This window comes from Phaethon aethereus (genome assembly GCF_964289735.1).
Source record: "Phaethon aethereus genome assembly, chromosome: 2".
In the NCBI taxonomy this organism is placed as follows: Eukaryota; Metazoa; Chordata; class Aves; order Phaethontiformes; family Phaethontidae; genus Phaethon; species Phaethon aethereus.
The window spans coordinates 49,910,926-49,917,080 of record NC_138582.1 but is presented as its reverse complement, the minus strand read 5'-3'; positions in this window follow the sequence as shown (position 1 = coordinate 49,917,080).

The window sequence follows — 6,155 nt, the reverse complement described above, 5'->3', positions numbered from 1 at the left end:
AGAACCCCCTAAGGGGCATCGGTTTCTCATTGCGTGTTTGCCATCTATTGTGGGCCAGGGCAGCTCCCCCTGAGCTGCAGATCTCTGCACCTTGGTGAATTGCTAAGAGTCTCTCCTTCCTGAGAAGCCCAGGCCACCAAAGCCAGTACGTCCTCAGGGCAGTGGTGTGTTGATCTCCTGGAGCGATGTCACAACTTTGGGTTATCAGCTTTTGTACCTTAAGCAATCAATACTTGTATATTAGCACAGTGGTTAAAGAGAGCAAGTAGGAAAAAGCCGAGAACTGCAATTTTTTATGGTACCTCCATATAAAAATTCCATTACTTGATGTGAGTCCAGGTTGACATGGACAAGTAAGCATTTGCATTGTATAGATTTTTCACTGGCTCCTAACTGCTACTTTAATAATGTATGAGAAACAGCCAAAACTTACCTTAGCTTTAGAGCCACAGATTCAGTCAGTGGCTTTGCTAGCAAAGTTTATGGCCCTTAGACATCTGTAGGATCTGATTTACAAGCACGATTAGGTAAGTGATTTTAATTCTGTATGTGAACTTACAGATAAAAGCCCAGAAATGCAGCCTGATGTGTGTGAGAGGTTCTGCTGGCTCTAGTACCAGAGCTCAGGTGGCCTGTGTAATGCCTTATAGCAGCAGCTTTCCTTAGCTCTGACGAGACAAGAGAAAGCTCCCTATAATTCTGCAACACTTGAAATTACTTTTCTTTCCATGAAGTTTATGTGGTAAAAGCAGAAGAGAGTACTGCATGCTGTTTGGCACTATGTATATATGCACATGTAAATAATTATTTCTATGCAGTTTGAAACATTTTACAGTGAATTTTATAGCTATACATTCATGATGTTTTGTCAGAGTAGAAGTATTTTAGATTATGTATTGGTACTGTGTTTATCTCATACCTGTAAAATCAGCAAAGCTGGTCATATGGTAACAAAAAGCCTCTGCACCTGCAGAGCTTTCTGGTTGCCGCCAGCTCTCCTGGAGTTTTCCTGCAACTGCAGTGTTATGTTTTCCACTGATGTGTTTTGCCTTTGACTAGAAGTGCTTTCAGTGTATTCGACTTTACTGATAAGATGTGAAAGCTGATTCAAACACATAAACATAGAAGTAGGAACTATGCCTATGCTCAACAGGGTGCATCTTGACAGATGGCCCATTACATTACATGGAGGAGTACTTCCAAGCAAATCAAATAACTTGCTTGCTTGGACCTGTTGGTTATTTATCTCTTAAACTTCATCTTTAAAGTATGTGTATTTACTTCTAAGCAATCATGCAGTTTTAACTGGTCACAACTTTTTCCTGCAGTTAGAGGGAGTGAACTTATTTCTGACTTTTTAATGGAGTATTTCTGTGGTTTTATGCAATCTTAAAATAAAGTACTCTACTGTTTGGGGTTTTTTTTTATTCTTCATTCAGTTTTAAGACAGCTACCCCAGTGAAAACACTGACTTTCCTACTGCAAATAAAAAGTTTAAAGATAGAATGAGGATTGGGATTTCCCAAACAGACTGAAGGAGTATCTGAAACATACAGTTGTAGTAAAAGTTGGTGTCCTGCTAACTTAGACATTCTGAAAAAAATGTGAGTTCTGCTTGCTGGTTAAGTGCACTAAATCCTGTAAGAACTTAATGCAAGACAACAGCATCCCATCCACACATTTACTGGGCTTTGAGTCAAACTCTTCTAATCAGTTTATACTTCCAAACAACACGGCATTAAATATTGACTCAGTTTTATAGTTGTTAAAACATATATTTGTTAACATCCAGAAGAGGATGTAAGAGTTAGGACTGTGTCACAGAAATCCTGACTTCCCTGTGTATAGTTTATATATAAACTTTTATCACAGATTTGCTAGTGCTGTAAAGAGTCTGTTTGAATAGATCTGTTACAAGTGAATCTCCATTATTTGTCTTAGTCTTGTACCAAGACTTCAGATGCTATCAGCATGTGCTAATGCTGGCAGAACATCCATCAGATTAAGTAAGTCACTTCTAATGGAGCTGTGTTTTGTAAATGATGGTGGCTGGTGGGAGGAATCTACAAACCCAAACTAATGGCAATGCCTGGTTAGCATCCAACCACATAACCCTGAGTCCGGGACTAGCCCTAGACACTTATCTTTGCGAGAGATGCCTCATTCTGACTTCAAAAGTAAAAACAAACTCAGTAATTTTCTTATCTAAAAATAACAGAGCACGGTTATGCTGAAATACCAGCATGACAAGGACTGTATCCACGCTGCTCTTTGGTGATTTGTTTTTCCTGCAGATCCTCGCAGAGTATGTCAGACTCCCAGAGCGTGAACCTGTGTGCTGCAACAAGGACGTGGCCGTCCCCTGCAGGAGGGCACGTGGAGCGCCTGGCCCGAGCACCCACGAGAAAGTGTTCGTGCGTCGTGCCTTGGCATATTCTTGGAGCCAGGCTAGGCTTTGCGAGACAGGATGATCTCTTCCAGGCTCTGTTCTTTCCTGGGAATTTGACCATTGTCCACCATCAAAGGCTTAAAGCTTATCAGGGTTATCAGCAGTAAATAGTTTTTTAAAAAGCTACATAAATCAGCTGCTCTCCCGAGGAGGGCGATGGTAAGTGTTTATGGCCTTGAGGCATCCCAAAAATGCATCACTCCCTCTGCTTGCACTGTGGTTAGCAGAGCTACCCGCTCTGGCTGCCTCCTCCACTGGCCCCTTCTCCCTCCTGGTGGCCTTTGAGCTCCCCGTGAGTGACAACCACCTTCCTGGTGGGTGGGAAAGCCGCCCTCTGCCCGGCACCAGCACAGGCTTTTGAACACACTCCTCCGGGTGAAGCAGCCTGGGTGAAAATCCCGTGAGGACGTGAGGCTGGGCTGAACAGGGCCCCCAGGGACTCGGGGTGGCAGTTGGGTGCGGTCTGTGAGCCCGCCTTGAAGCACACAAGCTCGGAAGGTCAGCCCTTAGGTGTCTGAGGTCCTGTAGGTGCTCAGCGCCTCGTGCAAAATGTGCCAGCGCACGCCGAGCCGCGGGGCAGGCCCCTACACGACCTGCTTTTGTTGGCCAGACAAGAAAAATGTCTCCTGTTCACCTGGGCCGCTGTAGGCGCTGGCCTAAGGGCCCCAGCTTGCAAGCGCACGTACCCCAGCCCTGCCCATGCCGACCTGGGCTGGAGCCCGGTGGTGGGGCCAGCACAGCGCCGGGTGCCATAGCTGGGGGTGATGGGGGGCAGAGCATGGCCAAGGACTCAGGATTTTTTGCCTTTCCTTAAGAGTTTTAAATCCACTGCTCTCCTAGCCTGGGATGCTCCATGTGGGAACGGGCACCATGTCTCCTGCACCCACAGTCCACTCCTGCAGCTGAAGCTGAAGCAGACGCTCCATTACAAAAGCTGCTGGGAACGGCAGAGGTTGCGCGGCTTCAAGGCACAAGTGCATGGAAGAGCAAGCCACTGGGAGTACCGAATACACAGAAGCGGCTTCCAGCTCTGGAGAAAGCTGATAGCCAAGAGTCCTGGTGGGAAGACCCTCTTTCCTAGGCATTCCCTTATGGTCACTGCTGATGATGGGATACTGGATGAGAAGGACTCTTGGCACGACCCAGGAGAGGCTTGTTGTCAAGGGAGAACAAGACAGCAGTCTGAGGCAAATGGACAGTAGAGGAGGGAGGTGACTGGGTGGGGACAAACGGGGCATTTCGCTCTCCCTGCAGAGAGCGCGTTCACTGAATAAAAAACTAACGCGGGGCAGGGACCTGGTTGCCAGATAAGCCCCCAAACCTCCCATGAGAGTCTCTGCCAAGAAACAACAGCACAAATGTAGCTGCTGTGACCCTTGAGCCACACAAAGAGTTGCAGCCTCCAGCTCCCAGTTTCTCTGGGTGGCCTCACCTCAGGAGTTGGCACTGCAGGTGGTTAAGTCTTCCCAGCACATCCCATTACTCGGCACCTTGGCAGCTGGAAATCAAACTTAGGATCCCCACGCGCCAAAGAGGGGAATAGGCGGCATTACAGCCAGTGCAGAACAGATGCTGAAAGCTGCTCCCAAAACGAGCACGTTATTTAAGGTCAAGTGCTGCCGCAGAGAGCATCACTCTGTCCGCGGCTCTCTGCCGCGAAGGACAGCTGCCCGGGCAGTGCTGGGTGCTGGAGGGCCTTGGGTTTTGCACTCCAAGGATATGGACAAAATAAGCTGTACCAGCAGCCTATGCCATCCTCCTCGCCGCACCATGTCTTTATTTCCACAGCTGGAAAAAACACCAAAGTAGGCAAAACTACGGATGTCATTTTGAAGCAGAACAGGGGCTGGGTACCTGCTCCCCTATTGTGGGGCGGGGAGGGTGGGGAGGTTATTCTCATTTTTACAGCTTCGCCGTTCATGGAGACACTGAGGCTGTAATGAAAGGAGGCATGAGGGTATGGGCCACAGCTGAAAACTGTATTTTTATTTAATACTAAGCAATTTTTTGAATTGCCAAATACCAAGGGAAACTTCCATCGTTGCCTTGTATTACCCAGGAAAGCCCAGGGAGAGAGGGATTCACACCATGTGGATGCTCCCTCTAGTTACTTCACTATTTTCTTTTAGTTACTGAAATATATGGATGAAGTGATAGCACTGGTTTTAAAATTGCCCTGAAACTCATTTCCCTGAAACATATGACAGAAAGGGTCTTCAGCCGAACGGTGGGAATGCCTCCAGAAGGTGCTGCGGACGCGCTGGGAGAAAACGGTGTGGAAAACAGTTTGTTCTGCAGGGCGCGGGGCAGGGGGGTTTATAGCCCTCCCACCTCAGCTCCAAGGTGGTTTCTGACCTACGATTCAAATGTTTAATCAGAATATTTCTCTTAGATCTGTTATCTCTAGCAAATAAAACTCCGAGGTGAGATACCACCTCCCAGTGATGAAGCAACAAACCAGATTGATTCCCTGGCTAATAATTATCCAAGATCTTTGGAGTGTGGCTAAAATTTAAACCCTGGGGGAGCGCAGCAGTTTGAGAGGACAGTGCCAGTACCAGCCAATGGGTCTCCCTCGGGCCTGGAATCCAGCCTCCCGAAGCACCTGACTACCCTTCTCCTGCTGGGGACGGGCTGTCTGGGAGCAGCTGTGCAACACAGGACGGTTGTGGATGCTGAGCTGCCGGGAGTAGCTCGGTGGCAGCGACACGGCGCTGGGCAGCAGGAGGGCAGGGGCTGCAGCAGTGCCCTGGGCTGGGTACCAGGGGCAGGGCTGCGACAGCCTCCCTGGGCGACCTCCAGCCTGGCTGGTTGCCTTTGCCGCCTTCTCCTGCTGCCCACGCTGGTCAAGTTGGTGCCTTCCTTGCTTCCCTTGATTTCTTCCCCTCGTGAAAAACTCCTCTCTAATGTAAGGCAGATTTACTTCTTTTTTTTTTTTTAGTCTGCAAGCATTACCAATTACTCCTTTCATCCTTTCTTGAAAAGAAAACTAAAGGCAGAGCTTCCAAGTAGAAGGAATTATGTACTTACGGCATCAGCTTTTAGATGGAGCCAAATCACGTCTCCCAGATGACGCATTGCACCTGGTGTAACCCGCATCTAACACAGCTAGTGCTCACAGAGAGAGACTTGCTCTGTGCGCAGGGACGCTCACTGTTTTGCCATTTATCATCCTGTGATACACCTAAGACTTTTGTCCTGTAGCCAACAAGCTTAGTATTTGCAACAGCAGGAAAGACAAAGCCTCTCACACTCCTTTTCAAATTGGGACCCCAGAGAGGTACTGTCAAAATAATAGACCTGTTAAAGAAAAGCTTCTTTGTCATCCACCCTGCCTTTGTTTTTTTCCTGTAAGCAAGATGTGAAAGAGCTGAAATACAGGTCCATACAAATATTTGATTTTCCATAGTCGTGTTAACTTGGAAAGGGGCTATTCCTCCTCCCTAGAGTACAAATAAAATACTATTTTATTTTATTACTCACTGGAATAAAATATTTTTCCCTAACACAAACAAACCAAACAACATCCATTCAGAGTTCTATGTGAGGTTTTTCAGGCATCTCTTAAAGCAAGCAAGCAAATTAAATGGTATCAGAAGGGTAAAAGTGTGGTTGCCCCTTAAATGCCCTAAATACCCTTTTCCAGGTTAAATACCACTCCAATGGGTGGTGCCAGTGGAATTAGTAGATGAGCTTACTGCACTTT